This window comes from Rhyacophila brunnea, unplaced genomic scaffold (assembly GCF_057557595.1).
Source record: "Rhyacophila brunnea isolate RB1 unplaced genomic scaffold, BYU_Rbru_1.0 scaffold_5, whole genome shotgun sequence".
NCBI lineage: Eukaryota > Metazoa > Arthropoda > Insecta > Trichoptera > Rhyacophilidae > Rhyacophila > Rhyacophila brunnea.
In genome coordinates, this window is record NW_028233170.1 from 38,988,844 (window position 1) to 39,014,040 (window position 25,197).

General features: G+C 34.3%; 1 protein-coding gene across 1 annotated transcript in view; it reads left to right on the plus strand.

The window, feature by feature from the left end:
- LOC147066403 (uncharacterized) overlaps window positions 1-25,197 on the plus strand; it is a 1,036,129-nt gene that overhangs the window by 399,940 nt on the left and 610,992 nt on the right. The window contains exon 3 of the mRNA XM_085955214.1: window positions 8,192-8,223. The gene's annotated coding sequence lies outside the window, so the exon portion shown is untranslated. The remainder of the gene's footprint in view (window positions 1-8,191; window positions 8,224-25,197) is intronic.

A 25,197-nucleotide genomic window follows, 5' to 3' on the forward strand; every position in this document is an offset into this window, starting at 1 on the left:
TTGGTCGTAAATTAATGGACTGTATGGATGTGACAGAATAATGGGAACACGAGTGCTAACCTTCATGTTGAAGTTCCCGCACTTCTCATTTATTGTGCTCATGTGATATTAAGACGATACTTCAGTGAAACGGCAAATAATTTTCAACTATAGGTGCGACGAAATTTCGGACTGGCTGGCAATCGGAGAGCGAAAGTCGAGCTGTGAACACGTCAATTTGTTTTGTGATGGCGACGGGGGAATTAATTCTTAAATCGTGTAAATATGACTAAAAAACGTTACCCATTTACGTGAAAAAGAAAATATGTCAATTAATATATTATTATTATTAGTAATAGAACAATAAACATAACATTAAATGGACGCATGTTGACTTTTTATGAAAAATTATGTTTTGTTCTGCACGCGTCATTTGCACAATCTTCACGTCGCGTAGTCACTATCGTTTTAGACCGTGCCCCAGGTGAAGTATAGCCTTAACACACGCGGACGTTTTTGTTGAATGAATGGTTGACACTATTTGGGACCACTTATGCGTTCCCGGTTTAGTGAATACCTTTCGCTCTGGCGGTTTGTAAGACACTGACTTTGACTGTGCAGTGTGCGGTGTCAGTTGCTCGAGTAATATTGATGTAATAGCTCGGAAGGTATTATAAGAAGTTGGACATAGTGATTTAATCAAAACATTTAAATCTCACAGTTTATTGTGTGCATTGATTGCACGATGCTGTCTGTCGTATGGTTGGTCTATCTGATCTATATATATAATAAATGTAATGTTTATAGAAGTAGTTGAAACCTCCGTTTTTAATTACATATTAACAAACAAAAAATGTTTTATTTTATACCTTGTAATTAGTAAACCTTCTTTAATAAGTATACATATATCTTTACTTTGTTTACTAATTGCATATGCGCCCATTCAATCTTACCCGGGAATTTTGTTACTGCGGATAGATTCACAAGCTTATTAAAATAACTATTACCTGGTCACTGGGGTATTGAAGAATTTCTGAATGACATTAGGTGCATAACAATAATAACTAGGAACGTATCGCAAAATAATGACATTTTTTTATACGGATTCGAGTTTATAGTTGGTTAATTAAATAAATTACACTGATAAATTTTTGTTCTTGGATAAAGCAAGTAGGTAACACAAAGTAAATAATATAACAGTGGTGCCTAATCCAGTATATCTACTTTTTTCAAAATATTGCCTTTATAATTTTTTGTCATATTAATAATGGTTTGAAATTCAAAATAGATTTCGATACACAGTCATTGCCTTGATTATTTAATTTAATTATTGCCAAATTTAATTCTATGTGTTTATTAAACCACTGATAATTATTAATGTAATATTATGTTGGAAGTTTATTAGCAACATATTGTACGTGTATAATAAATACAATTTACGGATATGATATAGTTTTCCGGTGAAATATTAACGATTGCAATTATTGTTTCGGAATTTTGAAGGGAAATTGTATTTGATATTATGTTTTGGTTTGTTTATTTTAAATTCGTTTATGTTTATTTTCAGTAAACTAACCTGATGTTACTTTTGTTATACATATTATATGCGTATAATGACCTAGTTTTAATTTTTGATATAATTTTAAATTATTTTAATAATTTACACCTATACACTATTTATTATACGTATTCATGTTATGTGAAATTTGGACAGAGATTGGTTATAGTGGTTATTAATGGTTTGATTCTGCAATTGATATATTTCAGCGAAATTAAAAGCACCAAAATATCTCACAATGGTAAGCTGGTCAACGCCTAGTTCCTGAAGGTAAACCGTCTGGTCGGATGAGTATAAGAACACCTAAATTGCGATGGTTGGATGGTGTAACCGAGATGGACAATAATATGCACCACGGATTTGGCAATGACAGCGTAAGATACATCGGAATGGGGATGAAAACTGCAGGACCCAGGAGCGGTTGATGATGATTAAGTTTGGCGGTAATATTGAGTGGAAGGATTTATAGGACAACACAAATATAGACCCCTCTAAACCAACTCACCCCGCGCCTCACATTTGGGAAAAATAAATATGTCTGCCTGCCCTTGGAGGATTCATCTCATAATCGCTGCTAGGTCTTCGACGCTGCACCCAGCATCATTTGACGTACTGTCCGCTTCTTCAGTGATACTTTTCCAGCATCAAGGTATTGTGGCTAAGCATTGTGTAAAACACAAATAAGGGGCATTTCCCCTTGGATGAGCATCGTGGATGCACCGCGTAACTGTATAATATGTAGAGGTCGAGAGGATGCATGACAGACCTACATCCAGCATTAGACCGACCCCGACTAATGATAGTGATTTAATAATAAAATCAGTTCGAGAACCAGCCATTAGGACATAGCTCTAATGGTATATAGACGTAGAAGTAATTGGATTTGTCCATAGATGTATTAAAGTTTTGTCCATAGGCGATCAACAAATAATTTAATAGTCAAATTATCATGTATTGATACTAAAATTTTTATGGAATAGTTGCATTCTTGCTGAATTTATTAGGTACCGTTCAGTTTACCGTGTTGTATTCTAAGTATGACCAATAAGTAGCACTACTATTGACGTTGATAGGTTTGTGTCACGGCCTGACTATAATGGACCTTGACTACTACCGTTCAAAAAAGAATAGAGTAAAAGCGAAGACACACTTGTTCATCAAATAATAGAAAACGATTGTAAAATTTCTATTGTGGTTTTCTGTGTTATGTAAGTACTTAAATGTGTCACAAATAAAACAATATATTAGTATGTTTAAAAAGTTATACGTATAGATACTGATATTTTGGCCAATGGTGTTATAATTAACACAGAAAATAGTTTTATTGTCTAATAATATGTATGGAACTTCAAAAACCTCAAAAAATTCAATAAGTAATAAGTCAAAGTTATTATTTTATTTCGCTGCTCCTTATTTCATTTATGTTGTTGAGAATTAATGGCACCTAATTATGGCACCCTAGACTTTGAGTAGGTATTTGTAATTTCAGTGGAAATAATTTACCGTTGCGTATTCAGTGGATTTACATATATCTTTAAAAGTTTATTAACGCTGGAACTAGACTATAATAACAATACAGGGTGGCCTATTTGCATGTAGGTATTAGCTAGATTCTAGAAGCTTTCGCACGGTCGGTAGATCAGGGGTGGTGCTTCGATTATGTATTCTCGAAGCGTGGCATTAAAGGATTGTTTCGAATGTGATATATCGCCGTAGACCTTTGTTTAATAAAAGATAAGGACAAAATTTAAATGTCGGCGAGCACACGTACACCTTTTTCAAGTGTTGTAATAAATCCATTATCCCTTCAATCTTTGCCCCTGTTTGCTTTATTATTTTCGATATAGGTTGCCGGTATTAATTTAGTATGGGCGAATTGTAATCATGGTTGATACTAAATTTTATTCAAGGAACAAAAAATAGATTTATGAAACGTTTACAGTGCTTTGCGTAGTAAGTTCTACCCAAAGTTTAGTACCAAATCGCAACTGAAATTAATAAAAAGTCATATCAGTAAATTCCATTCTTTTCTTTGTTTTACATATAACATTGTGATAAGATAAATCAATCATCACGATATCATAAATCAGTTTATAATATTCTATTGAGGAAAAAAAAATATCCGAGTTATTAACTCAGTAGGTTAACGGATGTGGGCCATGTTCAAACACGCGTGTTACCATGATCTTATTCCCTACTTCATTTATCGTTTGTCAATTTATGGCTACAGCCGTATGTTGTAGCTTAGCCACTAGGAATTGCCAATAGAAATGGCGTATTTCAAAAAAATACTACCTTATTCTTAGGTAAATAATTATTATAAAGCAAACCTTATTCGTAGAATGTTTATTACATTTGAATGGTCAAAGACATAGCTTATAATTCGTATCTTTAAAAGTATCTTTAAATTTGTAAATCTTGCCCATTTTTTGAATAATAAAATGCCTAATTCTTGTCAAATTTGGGATCACAGAGATTATCAATATAATTTTTTATTGTAAATATTTCACTATAATCATGTCGACATAAATTTTACTAATGGTTTTATAAATGCTTTTAAAAATTAATAAATATAAAAAATCTTAACACCACTTCACATGGACGTACTGAAATATGACTATATTCTAAAACATTAGAGCGAGAGGTTTAAAAGAATACTATGTTATGTAGTAATAAAAATACTTTATGCAGTCATCAAATGTTTAAAATAAATATAAAGGATAATAAGGCTTCAAAATTATGTAAATAGATTATCTACAACGTTTAAGGAATGTCCAGGATCATGCTCTGAAAATAGCATAAAAGCTCCGTTTTGATGTACGCTGAGCATGTCCCCCCTTAAAGCAAAAGGGCTACTCATTTTTTAAATGCAGCTAGGCCACTATAATCTATGTATATTGTGTAATGTTAAAATTAAAGGACACGACCTGCTATGTTTAATTTATCAATGGTTGAAGGATATCAGAATATTCTACTAATATTATTAAATCTTATAATGTACCTATACCACCCCCCACCCCCCAAAACAGTATAATAATTATTTTCATCCGCATATTGGAATGCGTTTTTTTACCTTTGCTTTCAAAATTACTCTATTATAAGTAAAAATAAATAAAGTCGAGCTCGGTTGTTACGATCACGGATATAGCGAGATCTCGGATGTAATGAGGAAACATTCGTTGTCATTTTAGTTTATGATTTTCTCCATACGTTTATTCACTTTTATAACAAGCTACCTATCGGGTATACCGAGCTTTCATCAAAAATGTTCTTAAAACTGTTAACGTGTCGATTGTTTAAAAACATTTCGACCCTAAGCAATAAAATCCGACCGGACAGGATCGCATTACGTTTCTGACACTAGTTAAGTGTTTTAGTACCTATCTAATTGGTGTTTTCGCCGTCAATATTGAGAAAGTATCCACGCATATCGTTGAAATTGCATGTAAAAAATACATATTATCTGATATTACGAGTAACGCTTATAATGAGCAAATTCAGTCGGTCCCATCTTCCTCGTAATGACCAAGTTCGACTGTAGTTTATTATGCTAATATAATATACCTATTATTTTGTAATACGGTGCGGTGAATTAATGGTTATTAATTTTATGTTTTACGTTTATGTAACTTCTCACGAAATCTGGGATGAAGTCATGGTAAATTGAAATTCGATCGATTTAATATAATGCGCGATGTAATTTCGCGGTTTATTGAATATGTAATATTCAGTTCGTGAACCAATCATTTGCGAATATGCTCACCGAATAATCTGCGTTATTATATACTTTTTTATACTCACTAATCATACATATTATGTAAGATACCAATGAGTCAATTTGATATGTGTATGATGTACATATTATATATGATATATATCAGGGATGGCGAACATATGGCACGCGTGCCACTAGTGGCACGCGAGATGATTTTGCATGGCACGCGAATGTTTCGTGTTGATGAGAAAAAATAGATACATTTATCTTAATTTCAAAGATTGTTTTTTACAAAAAGTTTTACAAATACCAAAATATATATTATATAATATTAAAAATTCTAATAATAATAATAATAATATTTAACCAATAATATTTATCAATCGATGCGCAAACGAAAACGACGAAAATCATGCATAAATGACAGATAGCATTGCATAAAAAAGAACAGGCAGCTCTTGAAGAATAAGCATTATAATTAATTTAAATTGCATAGATAGGTTTTATGTGTCACACATAATGATATTATAACACTGACCTCATCAGGCGCGAACCTCTGATTTTGATCGATTTACAATCATTTTACAATGTTTGCGACCACTGTAGCGACCACTGTAGAGACACTGTAGAGATACACTGTAGAGACCACTGTAGCATAGTAGAATGGCTCATCTGAATTTTGGCGTCAATTTGTGCGTAAAGAACTAAGTAGGTATTATTTTAATAATACTCAGAACCCAATAATTGCTTATAATTTTTGAACCTTTATAATAGAATTCTTATAACTATTTTTTCCTGCTCGGCACGTCAGACAGTCAAAAAATTATATGTGGGAAATTTTGACACGTGTACGTAAAAAGGTTCGCCATCCCATATATATAGTATGTCTCGTAATTACGACTCTCCAATTGTGCGCTTCCTTTCGTTAATATTCTATCGTTTATCTGCCTCCAACATACAATCTTCGCCACTGTAAAATACCGATTATTTTTTCGGCAATTCAATTTGCGTTCGAGCGCATATATATACACGTATCCCATAAAAAAATACAGCTGGAATGTAAATATTTTCCGTTCCCCGTGAATATCGAATCAATAATAACGTATTTGTCAGTCGAGATAGAAAATCGTATCGGATGCCGATCGTGAAATTGTTTTTCTCCTCCAAATTTAGATTCGCAAACGATTCTTGACTATTTTTATTCGAGCGTTATAAATAACTAACCCGTTGTATTGTCTCGTATAATATTTTTCTGTTATTGTATTTTTGCCACAGGCGATGTATTTTCATCCTAACCTAAAAGGTCGTATTTTTTATACACAATATGTGTATGTTTAGAAACATTACGTATTTCATCTCGTCATATTACCGTAAGTTTAGATATAATATCTACATACAATAAAACAATAAGTATATAAGGTACCAACCATATATTATGTAATAACAACACGGACCACTTTTTATCTGAATACAGAATAATATTTTAGGAGGCACTTGTCGTAGGGATAAAGGTGGATAAACTCTAAAATTAAGAATTTTGGGTATCTTTGGGAGTAGAATGTGTAGATTATGTAATTATTACGATATTTATGTCATTGTGATGACCTTATTTTAATAATCAAAGAAGAGAAATGTGGCAATATCACCAAAATAACAAGGCAATATGAATGTTAAGTTTTATCCAATATATTTTACTGTATAGTGTTCGGTAAACATTAAATTAAATATATAATAATTAGCTATAACTACGGATATATTAAGTAAGAAAATATGGGCTTATTCTTAATTTTATAATGACAAAGTATATAATTTACCGTTACGTTTACCTGATGTTAATTTCTGTGATCAAAATGACATAGATATACATAGTTTATGTTTAGCTCCTAAAAATACCTTGAATTCTTAAATTCGACCTCTATACGTGGGGCTTAAATACATTGCAATCGGTTGTTAGTACGTATTGCAAAGATGACAAAGACATCTAATTTTATAAAAAATGGACCTTTTATATCCCACAAAAGGTTAATGATTTCACTTAGCTTCAATTGCACCAAAATTTATACTTTGTGATGCAAAATGTATTAGCCAGAACCGCACTGAGATAAAATTCCCATGGTGTCATGGATGAACAATCATACGTAAAATTGTAAATGACAGGAAGCTCCAAGTAACAAAAACAAGACACGAACACCGGACCCCTGTGTTCTTTAGTAATTTACAAACATTGCTGCCGACACCGAGAATATTTCTTTTATTTACTAGTTACGAAGTCATCCATAATTCAAACGTTGTTGGATGACTACTACTAAGTGTTATTATACCTATAATAAGTTCGTTATATTACTTTTATCACAGTTTAAAGATTAGGTTATTTTATTATTCTTTTTAGAGATTCAGCATTTAGTTACTTGATAATTTATCATTTTTGTTAATCACTCGGTATTCACTACATATGAAAATTGTTTAACGTCTTGTGTTTCATTCATCCGGCTATCGAGGGTAGTATTTCATATGTTCGTATCGAAGTATTATAATTGTTACAATAAGTTAGCCGTCTAAACAGTCAAAACTGTCTATCTCGCTCTGAAATTTAGCACAGCAAAGAGAGGTGCTGTTAAAACATAGCACTTATTGTAACAATTACAAAAAGATAGTTGTAATTGTTACAATAAGTGCTAATACAAAAATATGAAAAACTACCCTCGATAGCTGCCGATAGCGGTATGTATAGAATAGATGTGCTGGTTGTATCGTGAATCGATATTGTAAATGTTTGTTTAAAAGAAACTGACGAAACCGGTCCTGCTATTTTTAAAATAACTGGAATAGTGTATTGTGTTTTATTCAATGTAATACAAAGTCTTGCCACGAAGAATTGATAGTATGTACCTACACCATAAAATACATGTTCTAATGAAAACTTTTCTCTCTTTTTTCAGATTGATGGCTGATTGTGTTGACTAGTTTAAAAGTGAGTAAATCCGTCCTTAATAAATCATCTCTGTTCTGGCAGAACACACTAACTGGAGAACACTAGTTTTGAGTAATTTGACTTTGAAGTTGTTAAAATGTTTGAAATGTTCTATCATGTGAGTTTATTAAGTAATCGTAAAAAGGATGACTTTAATTTATTAAGAAGGTTTCCAGACGGTTAAGTTTGAAATAAGGAACATTTTGGTATAACTAACTCAATATGTCATTTTTTCGAATTAGTGTCTTCTGCCAGAACAGTGACGAAATTTTGTTCTATTAAGAGTTACATATTTCATTTTTATTATCTTTGCAAAGTTTATAAAAGTAAAACTTTAATAACAATATAAATTTAATTTAATTAATATTTTTTTAACTTGTCAATCTAATTAATTAGGTACTTATTAATTTGTTACATACATTCAAAATATTATATTTTTATTAAAAAAATAGTAAATTACATAAGTTAAGAGACAAAGTGTTGGGTTGGGAAAGTCTTTATTTATCAATTATTTAGATTGACTCGGTCTGTATAGTTTTGTAAGAAATACATCCAAAAAGGCGTAACGACAATATACTTATACTCAGTATACCACTTAATTTTAATACCGTTGGAATGATTTTATTGTAGTTATTTTAAAAACAACGTCCATAGAAACTTAACTCACGCAAGTGGAATATAACGATATCCGAAGCAAGTGAGTTGAAGATAGCTATTGCCTTAAATAATTATACTACCGTAAAGCAAATGGGTGGCTTATCAGGCAAATTCTAAAATGTTGCAAATTTCACTGTTCAATATGCCATTTTAACTGTGTGCTTTTATCGCATATCGTAATGGGAGAGCCGATATTACGTACATATTATATTGTATAATGGAAACTGGACGTTAAAAGGGTCATAGCATAGTAACGGTGGACAGTGGCGCACCCAGGGGGGGGGGGGGGGCAAGGGGCCTTGGCCCCCCCAAAAACATTGAAATTGAAAGCCAATAGATTAGACAAATAAAAACACGGAAAAAAAATGATTTGAAATTCTCCAGTACCCTCTAGAAAAAATTCTTAGATTTTAATTTCTAACACAAAAATTTCGAAACACTAATGTCGGGTTGTTTTAGAAACTCAATCTCTAATGGAAATGTCAAAAAATTCTCGGTGTCCACCCGAATTCCGGAGTGGTGTAGGTCATGGCTGGGGAGGGCTGACAGGGCCCTAGCCTGGGGGCCCGGGTTGTGGAGGGCCGGCGTGTCGGGTTGACCAGATAAGTGAGATAAACACACATCATAAATTAGCATTAATAGTAAAAAAAGTCGCCTGCGGCGCTATTATACTTCTTGGCCATGAACATTTTCCATTATTGTGCAATATATTTTTTGATTATTATGTATCGATACTCGACAGGTCCATTATTAAAGTGGATGTATTGAAAATCGCTAATAATTCTTATGTATAAGTACTCTTAATTTGAACTAAAACACAATTTGAAAAACGTTAATGTAGTGTTTCACACTGCCTTTAATCTTAGCGGTAGGTAGTGGGCCCGCCAAATATCCTAGCCTGAGGGCCCTTTTCAGGATGTGGGGACCATGGTGTAGGTACACCGAGTGCAATAGACAACGAGAAATTAGGCTGTGAAGAAGAAAAAGAGCCTATGGGACTAATTTACATTCTCCTCCTTGGGCCCTCCCAATATTAAATCCTGGGTGCGCCACTGACGGTGGACACAATTTCATTCAATCAGCACTCGATAATCCTTAATGGCTTCCGATGAAGCGATATTCTTCCTGGCAAAATGTCATTCACGGTGCTAACATTAGAATAAACGATGGAACCTAAATCAATGAAACGGTCATGTATGTAGATGAGCTTGTATCAATAGTAGGTTAAACTGAAATCTTTCAAACTCAATTTTAAAGGTACGAAACTTTAATAAAAAAAATATGCTCTTAAGGTGATTCATGAGTGAAACGGCAAATAATTTTCAACCATAGGCGCGACGAAATTTTGCACTCGCTCCCATTCGGAGAGAGAATGTAGAGCTGGAAGCACGTCATTTTACTTCGTGATGGCGACGGCCGTAATAATTCTTAAATCGTGTAAAGATGACTTAAAACGTTACCCATTTACTTTAAAAAGAAAACATGTTAATGAATATATTATTATTGTTACTGATAAAACAATAAACAGAACATTAAATGGACACATGTTGGATTTATAAGACAAATTATATTTGGTTTCACATGCCTCATTTGCACCCGCGACCCGCAATCCGCGAATCGCCTAGCGACGATCTTTTTAGACCGTGTCTCAACTAAGGTATGGCCTTAAGTCGGCTCGCACATTGGAACTCGTCTCGCCTAAAAACGTGTCAAATATGTCGATGTGACGTCATCGTTATTTAACGAAACAACATAACACGTGTTGCCAAATGGAGCTTCGCAGATTGATCGAATGCAACTGTTTCGCCAGAAAAAAACATCTGGCTGTTGCATTCGACATGTTGCATCCTTCTCGGGCTGCGAGTCGGAGGGTCGAAGTCACAAAGAAACACCTACGAATTGGTCATTCCTATACCGGCCCGCCGATCACCGCATTGAAATATCCATACGTTTCGAAGGCTACGCGCGACTGTCGCTAGATAGATGTGCGAGTTTGTGTCATGCAACACTTGCCGCCCGTTCTCGGAAGTTTTGATTTATGGCGGTCAGGCACACGAGGCGAGTTGTGATGTGCGAGCCGGCTAATGTTTCCGCCTTCTTAGTCGATGTGTTCTTCTATAAACACAACACGGTCCCCCAAATAATCCTTGTCGTTCGCCAGTCTTCTTGCATGTTTTCAGTTCATTGTATTTAGTGGCCTTTCAGGACTTAAGAATTTGATTGGCATGAAGTATAGACAGCCCATGTTGAGACTCTCAAAAATGTTCAGATTTTTTTTTATACTCTACGCTTGTACTAAAAAAAGAAAACATTCCAATCAATATTTGTTTCAGCATGATAATAACGTTAAGAAACTACGATTAATACTGGTTTAGTAAAGGAGCATATTGGGCATAACGCGTATAGAGAGAAAAATTAACCAATGATTGGAGAACGTTAAAGAGTCTGTGCCGTAATAAAGGTCGTAAATAAATGAAATTTGAGCCCGGCATACCAAATACCAATATTTTTTTCCTTAACTAACCTAACACTACAGCAAGACATGATGCCAAATTACAATAATATAGTAGTAGATATAAGTACTAGTAGCGATATAATCACAGAAACTCTTAAAGGTTTGAGAAAAAAAATTAAAATCTAAAATAAAAAACTAAAATCACTTAAGTGTATTTGGCCTTACCGGGAATTGAAACCCTGGTATGGGAAGCCAGTGCCATACGCTTCTTCTTCGACCATGTCTGCCCTTTAGGACACTGGAATCCGGTTGGCTTGAAGAACAGCCAAGCCAGGTTAAAGTTATTCAACCGTCGCCTCTTCTCTCTCAGCGTGATAAGAAGCTTCTTGGTTCGCTCTCTTATCGCCTCGTTACTCCTAGAGTCATACCCCACCGCACACCCAGTATCCGTCGTAAACATATGTTATCGATGCTCAGTGTACGATTGCTCTGTGATTACGTAAAATGCCATGAGTCACTATCATAAAGTATCACCGTCAAAATGTAAGCGTGGAATAGGCCATACGCCATTCGCAATGTAATCATTATATAGTGGCATAATTTTTGATTGATACCGAAAGTGATTCGTAGTACTATTTGTACTGTATGTATGCTACAACGCCTGTTACAATGCTAGCAAACAATGCCAATGGGGATCACTTTTTCCATACTTCCTTCATAGTGTCACTGTAGAATGACTGCAGTATAATGAGTGTCGAGATGTATTGCTTCAACGATCACTACGGTATTTGAAATTGTTTAAATAATACGTTTATCGTTTACACGCATGTTAATATATTTTGTCAATAATATTGATAGTTAAAAAATTCACCATTGTTTTTATTTATAATTAATTAATTATCTGGCCTGGTCTCTTTTATCTTGTGAATTAAAAAAAACTTTCGATACTCCAAAGCTTCTTTTACGGCAGGATAGTAAGTACGTCAGCGTTACTGTTTGTATGAATGGAAATAGGTCGCCCGGGAGATCGGTCCTGGAAAAGCGAAAGCAGGGTCGAATCGGGAAGGGGCATTGACTCACTCACTCCCGAAACGTTGACAGGGGTTTTCGCCGAATATGTATTGTTTATAACCGAATTTTGACCACTTGTAATTCATACGATATAAAAATCCGAAAATGAAAGTTTTCGAATTCAATCATAATCGAATCTGTCAATAAATAAGGAGAGGTTATCTTATCAGGTTATTTTACATAGAAGAGTTGTTCAAATGGTCAATTTATTATCCCCATATACTGGATCTATTTTCACATCCAGTGGCTGGATTCTAATCCACTATTTACTAACACGGGTATTGTGTTCTGTTACGTACTAGCATCGGAGCATAAGGCCCGTTTCAGACGGGACACCGGTGTCGCGCTCGTATATAATTAGGAGGCCTTTGTATTCGAATAAAAGAGCCTTTGTATTATGTTTATGAACGCCCCGAGCTAATGAGTCAAAGCGTGTCCGGTACACTTTTCCGTCGGCCGCTACATTCTCAAGAACACATGTTTTTATGATCGCAGCCAGTTTTATGTTCTAATTTATATCGCGAAATTATGCGTTGACTCATTAGCTCTGGGCGTTCATAAACATAATATAAAGGCCCTTTTATTAGAATACAATGGCCTCCTTATTATATACGAGCGCGACACCGGTGTCCCGTCTGAAACGGGGGTAAGGAAAACATACCGACGCGCCACTTTCATCGGTCCATCGCCACGTCTCGTGCTAAAATTAGCATATTACTTTATTCATCATGAATCATATACCTATGCTAGTACCTAATAAATCTATTCAATTTTTTCGTATACCCCCCTATTTTCACACCTCCTTTTAAACCTCCATGGTTCATTATCCCCCGGAAGTAAATACTTCGGGAAACCGCAATTTAAAAATTTTATGATCGTTAATGTTATTGTACTTAGGTCTTTTTTGTTTTATGTTACGAATAACCCAAAAAAATGTCTCCATAACATGATACTTTATGTATTGACGAATCTCTCAAAATAGTTTTCAGCAATTTTATACAACATGATATTATTATTTATTATTCTAGGTATTTTATATATAAGTAGTATCTTCTCCTAATATGTCATACACACAGAACAGATAATAAATAGAATACCGATAGGCCATATTCAATACGCCGCATGGTGAAGCAGGATTTTGAATGTGTGAGTGTCCTACGAAAATGAAGCACGTATTATGCACGTGCAATGGTGTGTGTAATACACCAACATTAAATAAGCGTAAATGCATAAACCGAGAGCAGTTTTCAGTATTCGACGTTAAACGTATTATTGACACGTGTGTAAGTTTAACCCAGTTTCTTCCTATCGCCTTACCCGTTATATATTTCAGTCCCCATTATTTATGAGTTCCCTGGTCATACCTATTGCATGTTTTATTATTTTGATAAACAAAACCGATAAACATGCGCTATGACCTACATTTTTCATACTGGTACTGTTTACATATGAAGTCCGCACACGCTGCGTAGCGTGCTATGGACTCGCTATGGAGCTCACAGTCCACAGTTATCCGGCACTACTGAGCACCACTCGCACTTTTACACGTACCTTCCTCATGCCCAAACACTTCGTGCTTTGATTCTTGAAATGAACATCTACCCGTGACTTCGTCCGTTACGTTACTACATTAAAAATAATTTTTATTAGTATCCTTACCGGTCATTTTGTTTACGCATGATCTGCCAGCCCTACTACCGCAGGACCAAAATAGAACCCCTTCCCCTGCCGCCCCTGCGCTCGTGTCCTTATTTCGGTACCCCTAACATTTTATTCGGCAACCCCCGCCGTCGCTCGCACCCTCCCGCTGAACTAGGTCAGTTTTCGCGTATTTCCCACGCTTCGTGCCTTTGTTATCGCGAATTAAAATGACGCCTAATCTTAAATGCGTTCGTTTGCCAAATCTCGCAGAGTTATCAAATATTAAACATCGGCCACACGAACTTCGACGATCGTGTCGTCTGATGCTGCTCGAAAACTTTGCTCTTAATGAAGATTGCGTTTATGAAGAATACAGATCATCGGAGACTTATAATTAATTATTTTTATTATCTCTGTCTAATGTGAGTACCAAATTTCAGAAAGTTTTTTCTTTGAATTTTTCATTTTATGAATACGAAAACTCAAAATATGATAATCTAGTTAGTCGTCGTCCTGTTATGTCCCATAGGGAGAACGGCAAAGGAAACACGTAACTTGGGTTGACAAAAACCTGATGTGGTTTGATGGTGTTATCCTTCCTTCGTCTCCTTACCAAAGATTGGACTTCTGTGCAACTCCTGAGTAGTATTCACAGCTGTTACGTTTAAAGTCAGTCGTCTTGAAGGTAATTGTCAGGCGATTTACCTTCAAAGATGTATTTAGACTAGATGGTGAGAAGATGCTCAGGAAACAATAAGCTTTTACGAAAGCTTAAAAATTAAAGTTTATTCAACTGAAATACGCGTTACAACGATTTAAAAACAATAGAGAAGGGCGCGAGGTGCGTGTCCCTCTTTATTCATTTTTGGTGATATAATTTTACTTAGTTTATTGACGTCTTGTGTGTGATATCCAGCATAGGTCCATAGTCCTATGACCATCTGATGCCCCACACTTGTTTTTATCAAGTTAGAGTAATTCTGTATGTATTCCATCATATTACATGACTATTGTTTATTAACCCTTATTATATTGCAAAGTTTGGTAGGTATAACATACTCGTACTCTGAAACTTGGGAGGTCGTATAATAGTCCGTTGATTTTAAGTGCAGTCTAATTTTTGCAATAGCTCACCCCATATATAGTTGGTTTTTCTCCGATGTTGTAAAGTACAGCTTGTCTAAAATCCCTCAATACTATAAATTACAAAATAATACAAAAAAACATGTACATACCTATCGGTGGCGAAGGGTGACTTTTGGAAAGAGGTAGGCTGTAGAGATCAGATTAAAAGAGCACACTTGTCAGGTATATTTACGGAAATAAGAAGATAATACGATGTTACTAACTAAATAATACACTCTAATGACAACGACACACTAATTCGATGAAATTTCGATAAATCACTGACGATATAAAATTGAACGATGAGTTTAAACTGTGTATTTTCCCAAATGTTTATACACATCCAAAATCAAAAATCATCTTCGCCTTTAGAGTCTACCATATTGCATACATTGTGGTAGACGTGCTGAGGTCACGTTGGGAAAGTCCATAAAAAATCAGAATCTCGAGAATTGATTGAGGGATTCCCTTATTATCAAATATTAATTGAATAAACGATTGTCTATATGAAAAAAGTGGACAGAAAACACAAAACGTTAAAAGACTGATCGGGAAATTTAACACAATTAAGCCAACGTTGACTCAAAATGAGCGAAATTTTTGTAACATCAGGGAAAACATATTTTTTGGAATTTGTCTGTTTTTACATTGATTTTAGGATTTTTACAGGTTTTTTTTTTAAATTTCCCGATATCTCGAGAATTCCCGAGAATTCTTTTCTGGAAATCCCGAATCGAAAATTCAAAATTTCATCATTTCGGGAAATCCTGAATCTCGAAATTGAGATTTTTTCAAGAAATACCCAACTCTAGGATCGGACATGGTTGAAAAAAAAATCACGCGGACGAAATGGTAGGTTATCGCTAGTGACGCTAGTCAATAATACGATTGTTATTTTAAAGTCGTGTCAAATAATTTATCGTAAGTAGCCCTTCTAAACATTATAAAATAACCTTTTATGATTAGGTCGTAGTCAGCTGTCACTGTTACCGTTTGCGTTTAATATTACCATCAACAGTTTTGGGTAAATTCATGAATAATTTACGTAACCTTTAGAGTATGCCCATTTTGTATTAAGTACCCGCTGTTGGTGGGTAGTAAGTGAGGCTTTTAGCACTTCATCTATTGAGATCATATTATTAAATTCTGTTGGGTATATTTTTTGAGGCAAGTAAGTGAGGCTTTTAGCACTTCATCTATTGAGATCATATTATTAAATTCTGTTGGGTATATTTTTTGAGGCAAGTAAGTGAGGCTTTTAGCACTTCATCTATTGAGATCATATTATTAAATTCTGTTGGGTATATTTTTTGAGGCAAGTAAGTGAGGCTTTTAGCACTTCATCTATTGAGATCATATTATTAAATTCTGTTGGGTATATTTTTTGAGGCAAGTAAGTGAGGCTTTTAGCACTTCATCTATTGAGATCATATTATTAAATTCTGTTGGGTATATTTTTTGAGGCAAGTAAGTGAGGCTTTTAGCACTTCATCTATTGAGATCATATTATTAAATTCTGTTGGGTATATTTTTTGAGGCAAGTAAGTGAGGCTTTTAGCACTTCATCTATTGAGATCATATTATTAAATTCTGTTGGGTATATTTTTTGAGGCAAGTAAGTGAGGCTTTTAGCACTTCATCTATTGAGATCATATTATTAAATTCTGTTGGGTATATTTTTTGAGGCAAGTAAGTGAGGCTTTTAGCACTTCATCTATTGAGATCATATTATTAAATTCTGTTGGGTATATTTTTTGAGGCAAGTAAGTGAGGCTTTTAGCACTTCATCTATTGAGATCATATTATTAAATTATGTTGGGTATATTTTTTGAGGTAGCTGTGAAATTTATTAAAATTTACTTTATAGAAGCCTGTCAGCGCGTCAGGTTTTTGACTTTCATTTTTCTAATCTTATAAAAATACATACAAGAAAAAAGGTGTACCCTAAGTATTAAAAAAACAAACAAGCGATTAAAAAAATTCTAACTTAGAACACAAATCATTAACTTTGGCACAACAATCAGGGTAAGTCGTAGTTAGATTCCATAGTAGATAGTTCTGTATGCATCTAGGCATAAGTAGCATTCCATGTCAGCTCGTCGTAGCCTCGAACGTCCGACCCTTCTTCATCCCGTTGGAGCTAATAGGTATCTGCCTATATGTCGCATAGTTCTCCATGCACTGCACGTGTCCTGACTACTTAAGGGCCGTATGTATGAGATTCCCAAATTCTTTTTAAGCTATTTAACCGATTTTCCATCGAATAGCTAATAACACTCTTTGTGACGTAAGCGATCTGACGTCACGCGCCATTAAAAATGGCTGCCTCAGCTGTCACTTTCAAATGTCATTTTAATTTTGCATTCATCGCAACAAACATTTGGTTGAGGCCCTTATTCGTTTTGTAGATTCTGTAAAACATTTACGAACTTTAAAAACAGTTCCTAGTCGTGCTGTTTACAAAATACGTATAATTTTGATCCCTAGTCTATAATCTAGATAGTAGGTAACGATAAAATGCCTCGTACCTATTTCGCTTGCAATATTTCTCATGGAGACATAAGATGGACTTACGTAAGATTACGATAAAATATCTCCGCTAAACCACCGCAAAAATATGTATCTACTGCTGTATCTGGCATTAAAATATACAATTGTAAGCATTCTGCGTTCTTCAAAATATTACGGTACCACCTACCTACCTAGTTAATTATTGTAAGATAACTGTAATAAACAAGGCACAACTCTCAAATACACTGGAAACATCAATAGTAGCATACGGTGATTGGTATAAATGATAATATTATACAGAGATCATTACATATTATTGTCTTAAATCATTTGCATTTTCTGTCATTTATTCTTATTCTCTTTTGACATCTCAATAATTAAAGTGAAGTTAGTCATAATAATATTCACTATTGCCACCAAATGTATTCAGTGTTGCCACCAAATGGAAAAGTTTACTGGCAATACAACCTTTCGTACAGTAGAATAATTATAAAATACATGTGATAAAATAGCTGATAAATTACTTAAAGTTCATAATAATTATTCATGTATAATTATTAAATTTATATGGTACCGTTCGCACACTTCCAGACACATTTACAATTTCAAAATTTTGAATTATTTATGGGGGAATGAAATTTTATAATACGAACACCATGACACATGATATGTCACATTCGTGACGTCACTTAACAGCTAATTACGTTTTGTACTCATGCATACAAACGTGCAGTATATAGCCTATAAGGTTTTTGGGAATCTCATGCATACGACAGTAAGTCGTTAAATCTGATGTTCATATTGGTCCTAATAGGAATGCCACACTCTGTCGCCCTAAGTTAGGTAATATTTTAACACTGTGCGATTTTTAAGAAATTTATTTGTTTCTTGTCGGTTTTTTTTAAGTATTAATAATAACCATGTCCTTGCTTTTTCGTACAAGTTGGGTGTTAATAATTTTGAACAATCACAAACACCCAGGCTTTGAGAAAAACACATAAATATTGTGTCGTCGCCGGGATCGAACCCAGAACTCTCGGGTGGAAGGCCAGCGCATTACGCACTGCACTACGAGAGCTGCCCAGGTTCTTGTCGGTTTACAGGAAGCCAGCAGCAAACAAATTAAAAAAATATCCGATATAACTGGATTATTTGTTAGGTTAGATTAGGTTTTCATTCTTGAATTCATGAATTTTGCTAAAATCGACCATGAAAATTGGTGCGATTCCCGCCTGGGTTCCTATAAACCGACTTGTACCTACCACTTTTTTATTTGTTTATTTATTTTATTATTTATTTATTTTGTGTATTGTATTCATCAATATTATATAGTTTTGTTATTGGTCCGTTGGTTGACCTTCATAAAAATACTAATTAGACTTTAGAATTTTTGATGTGAACTAATGTATCAGATTCTTTGACGTAATTATGATGTTGTAGCATTTTTGATATTCTCGCAATATTTGTCGACATTAAACTAGTTTTGAATGTATTATTATGAATCACCACCATGTAATAGTTTGAGCTTTCAAATATATGTGTGGCTGTATGATAAAGTTGTTGAACGACATATAAACTAGTCCCCCGAGTGGGTAGAACGCTTTCACGCCTTTCAACAATGAATGGAAACGTCTCTCTGCAAACTTCTTTCCATTGTTGGTCGACTTTTCAATTAAACTTTCCTCGTTGGATTTTTATCTCTCTCAATTATCGCGTTTCGTTCGTGTGAGATGCACTCATTCGTTTTATAAAGACTACCGAGTCTCCCAGTAGCAAATAGCTAGATACATAAGTACCGTTTTAAAAGGCAATTAATACTTTTGGAGTGTTCTTACATCGATACTAAGAATTTTCGATCTTATTTGTTGAAACTTCCACGCGCATCGAATAAATATCACTAGTGTGTCGCATTTTGTAATATAATAATTTAATATCTATCAAACCTTTTGTTAGTTGGCATTGTTGACTCTTGAATAGTTACGTTATCGAATTCCGATCGCTGGGTAAAATTCGGTTGTCATTCTTACAATCAACATAAATTTCATATTATTTGTCTTTTTGCAGTGACGTTGTCTATCTAAATTTGACGATTTTTTTATTTTTAGAATTAATAATAACCATATCCTTGCTTTTTCGTACAAGGTGGTTGTTAGTAATTTTTGAACAATCACAAACACCCAGGCTTTGAGAAAAACACATAAATGTTTTTGTCATGACCGGGAATCGAACCCAGAACTCTCGGGTGGAAGGCCAGTGCCTTACCCACTGCACCACGAGAGCTGCCTAAATTTGACGATTATAGTACGATTACCTGTCATCGTCTCGACTGGGACACGGTTATAAAAATAGGGATGTTGCAACTCTCTTTCTTAACTTGCGCACAGACGAGATGCTGCCGGGGAAGTGACGTTACGTGGCTATACGTAACGAATGAAGAAGAAGCATCCGCATATGCGCCGATATAACATTTTGCTATACCACATGCGCCCCATGTCAATTTTTTTTTTTACGTGCGACAAGCAGACGTTTTAGTTCTACCGAAAATGACTCTCGTACCTGCGGGCATGACCACCAAAATGTTGAACACATCATGTGGTATTGCCCGCTTATGGAACTCGAACGAGCGGAGCTGTTTGCCAGGGTCCGTCCTCACATGGACCCAATTGGACATGGAGATCTGATAGCAACCGAGGCCAACTTTGCGGCATTCGAGAAATTTGCAGTGTCGTGTGTAGAGCGGGATAGTCCCGACTCCTCTGTAGATTCATCCAATTCAATTCGTGACACTCAGTATGCTGATACACAGGGCGCTTAACGTCAGCGGACAGCAGAGCCAGTCCAAAAAAAAATTCTTTCTTAACTTTCTTCTTTAAGCACTACGGTGCATGGTTACAGCATCAGTTCCGTTCGGCACCGTCTCGGGACGGAATGAGCACTTAAAATCATTTCTTTCAGGCACGTTTAAAGCGTCATGAAAGACGGCCGTGCATATCCACCAGTGGCGAAGGGTGACTTTTGGGAAGAGGTAAGCTGTAGAGATCAGAGAAAAATAGCACACTTGTAAGGTATACTTACAGGAAATAAGAAGATAATACTTACGATATTAGTACTGATGAATAATAATATGTGCACACTAATGACAACGCCACACTGAATCGTTGAAATTTCAATAGCTCACCGACGGTATAAAATTGAGCGATGAGTTTAAATTATGTATTTTCATAAACATTCATACACGTAACATACGCCCAAAAATATATCATTGGTGGCTTTGAAAAAAGCCGTTGTTGTCATTTTGCCATTCAAAACACTTCAAGATATTTCAGTAGGTAATTAATATAAAGGCTTACTATATGATCATTTGTACTCTAAGTCAATTCGTCTGTTTTTCTGCAGAAATTTTTTTAAAACATCATCATAAAATGTTTGCCCACGTTTTAATTTAATTAATAATTCTTTTTCAATAGCTATAATTGAAAGATTCGATAATCTAGTTTGATTTTGAGTATTTCGACAATATGTGTGGACACGTTTTAGAGTAGAAAAACTCCTTTCTGCCGTCGCTGTCGTGGTCGGTAGCGTTAAAAATAATTTGACTAGTTTATAAGTCTGTGAGAAAGCTTCCACTAGACATTTTTTGTTTTTAAAATATTCGAACAACTCTCTTAAATTTGAATCTTGAAATTCTGGTAAAGAATAAATGACTTTAAGTTCGTTTTTCAATTGACTTGAATCAAAAATACCAGAATAACTGTTTTTCAGGGATTCAAATAGTTTATCTGGAAATTTTCGTTTAAACGATTTAAATAGCGTCGGTTCAAGTAATTCTAAAAAATTTAATTTTTCAAATGAAACAAATCTATCGTTCATTTGCATTAAAATGTTATCGCAAACCTCCTTAAAAATGATTTTAAAATATTGCTCATCATTTAATTCATTTCTGCGACGTTTTTTTGGTGGTTCACAGAGGTTTTTATATTTATTATATAAATTACTAAAACTATTTTGGAAGTCGGTCTCTAACCATTTTTTAAATTCGTTAATTTTTTTAATGGAATAAGAAATGTTTACAGTTCTACTTTGAATAATTTTAAATAAAATATCCGTTCGGGCATAGATTTCGGAGAATATTCCTAAGTAAAAGTTAAATTCAAATTCTTTAAATTTACTATCATAAGCATCTGCAAAGGTTAAAGAATCTTCATCCCATTTAGAAGAATTATTCTGTATTGTCTCGAATGTCGTTATGAAATCAGATCTATTGTCATGTATTACATTAAGTATACGAGAGTGGTAGTGCCACCTGGTCGATGCAACACTTGGAAGACGGCGATCCATTATTTCATTGAGCAATGCACTTCTCTTTGTAGATGTATTAAAAAAACTCACTAATTTATTAATGTGTCCAAAAAATTTTTTACATTCCGCAACATTTTCAACGGATCTAGATAAAACTAAATTTAAAATATGAGCATGGCACGGTACAAATATGGCCATAGAACATTTTTCTCGAACTTTTGATTGAACTCCGTTTAATTCTGAAGACATTACTGCAGCCCCATCATAACTTTGCGCTACCAATTTTTCACTACAATTAAACTTTTCTAATATGGAGAATACATGTGAACTCAAAACAATGGCAGTTCTCTCTGAACTTACGTCTACATAACCTAAAAATCGTTCTTCTACAGAATTATTTGAAACGTATCGCAAAATGGTTGTTAACTGTTCACGGCGACTAATATCTGGTGTTTCATCTATCATTATAGAAACAAAACTAGCTTCTGCAATTTCAGCCTTAATTTCTGAAATAATTACGGATGATATTGACGAAATTAAATCATTCTGAATCTCACCTGATAATCCAGAAAAGGCGCACGAAGATTTGAATGAATTAAAATGTCCTTCAATTACAGAATCGTAAGATGATAAAAATTGAAGAGATTCTATGAAATTTCCACGATTATTTGATGATTCACTTTCATCGTGTGCTCGAAAAGATAATTCTTGTTTACCCAAAAAAATTGTTGTATCTATCAATCTACGCATTATATTAAGATTTCTGTCGACTTTCTCATTGTGTACTCTAGCAATTGCCTTTTGTTGTTTATCAACGGCAAATTCGATTCTAGTTTTACCAAAAGATTCCAGATTTACGATTGAATGTAAATGTTTTTCTGTAGTCACATGTTTTACCACTGAATTTGTCAAATTATTTAAATCACTTATACCAGAATAATTCCACGCAGACTTATCTGTGGCAAATAGCATACATGGCCAACAATATAGTTTATTTAATTGACAACTGCCAGTCAAAAACGAATATTTGTCATATAAATTGTTGTGGAAATGTCTAACATAAGTTTTTTTTGCTGTATGCAAATTTAAATGAACGGTTGATCTTCCAGCTTTGATAATTTCTGATTTTTGGTTAAACGTCAAACTTGAAAATGATATTTTTAAAATTTGATCTGTACTACAGCAATGACCAATTTCAGTTGGAAAACTAGACATTTTTACAAATAATTTGTATTTGAAGCACTGACGAATGACTTAGGGTACAAAAAAAGATAATCTATCCACATTCAGAATACAATAAATCACAGAATTGTCTCACAAAATAAAACTATACCACCATGTTTTGAACAACAATCTGACTGAATTAAAACGATATAAATTATGTTTGTCTATGACTGAACTAATCTAAATAATTATCACGAGATACAATTATTTGTTATTTTTAAAATCAATTAATAATTATATCTGATTGAACCCAATAGACATTATTTTTTTAAATCATCTTATTTATTTATTATTATTTAAAGCGGCAGGCATAGACAATAAACTTTGCAAAAAGAGTTGGAAGGCGGTCACTCGAACGCTTCCAAGACGTGATAAAATTTGTAGACTTGCTCGAAGACATGAGTCATATAAGGTATAGAAAACCATTTTCGATTATGAAGTCAATAATCGACAATCGTCATTCAAAGAAAAACAACAGATGTCGTCACTCGCTTGTAATTTTTTGTTTGATTCTAAACTCGGCTAATTTACATAGTCTACATTCAAATTCACACAATAGATGACTCTTAATATTTTAAAATTTTCTATATATTTTTTTATTGCAATTTGAAATAAATACTTGAAGATATAGTTTTCTTAGAAGGTAGGCTTTAAATAATCGCTTAGTATGGAGCCTTCGCCACTGATATCCACGGCTGTACATATATGACGGATGGTAGTGGGAACTTTATGTACATTAAGTTACATGTGTTTTGTAAATGACAACAAAATCACGCCATCAAATTCGATGTGTTGCAGTCGAGATGAGCTTATATTATGGGCGACCGACTTAGGTTACCTAATTAGTAAAACTTCTTATATTTATAGCGTTTGCAATCTGTAATCATCATAATATAATGGATTATAATATCGTCTCCTACTTCTTATTTCGTTAGGTCTGCGCTTTATAATAGCTACGAGTTCTCTTAACTTTTTTACTCAGCTTCACACAACTTCGTGTGTGATATGTTCTGATTTTTCTAAATTTTTGATTTGCCGCCTGATGAGGTTTAGTGCGATAATATTATATGTGACCCATAAAACCTAAGGACCTATCTATGCAATTATATTTACATTAAACGTACTTAATGTTTAATTATAATGTTTTATTATCTGTCATTTATTACTATGATTATTATATGTATTTTTTCTCTTCAAACGCGTCTCATGTAAAATCATCTCGTGGTCCACTACTAGCACGCTACAATGAAAAGTAACCGAATTATCAGTAGGCAACAAATTTTGAGGACGCTATTATATCATGGCACGGAATTAATTGTCGAGGTTAACTGTTTTAATTTTCAAATGTCAATCACAGTTTATCATTATCAATTATCACCTTCGGTAGTGACATCTCACAGCATTATCTTGCGACATAAAAATCTCACCGTGATTGAGATTTATGATGCAGGCATCTTGCGTAATGCGAGAATGTATGAAATCAGAGCCCACGCGGACCGCTCCAAATGATCCGGTCCCCACCCAATAAGCGGCTCATTACTCATTCACATTCCGTGAACCGCAGGACCTCGTCGTTAAGCGTCATGAGCGAAGGTTACCGCAAATAAAATGCAACGCACCGTACCGAATTTACATTGCATTAATTATTCCTTCTGTCTCAGGTAGGGAGCTACTGAGGTAAGCCAAGACGTTTAAGGGGGGACATGCTCGTCGAAGGTCAAAATTGAGTTTTTATTGTATTTTCAAACCATGATCCTGGACACTCCTTAAACGTTGTAGATAATCTATTTATATAATTTTGAAGCCTTATTATCCTTTATAGTTATTTTAAACATTTGATGACTGCATAAAGTATTTTTGTTACATAAAATAGTATTCTTTTAAACCTCTCGCTCTAATGTTTTAGAATATAGTCATATTTCGGTACATAACTGTGCAGTGGTGTTAAGTTTTTTTACATTTATTAATTTTTAAACGCATTTATAAAACCA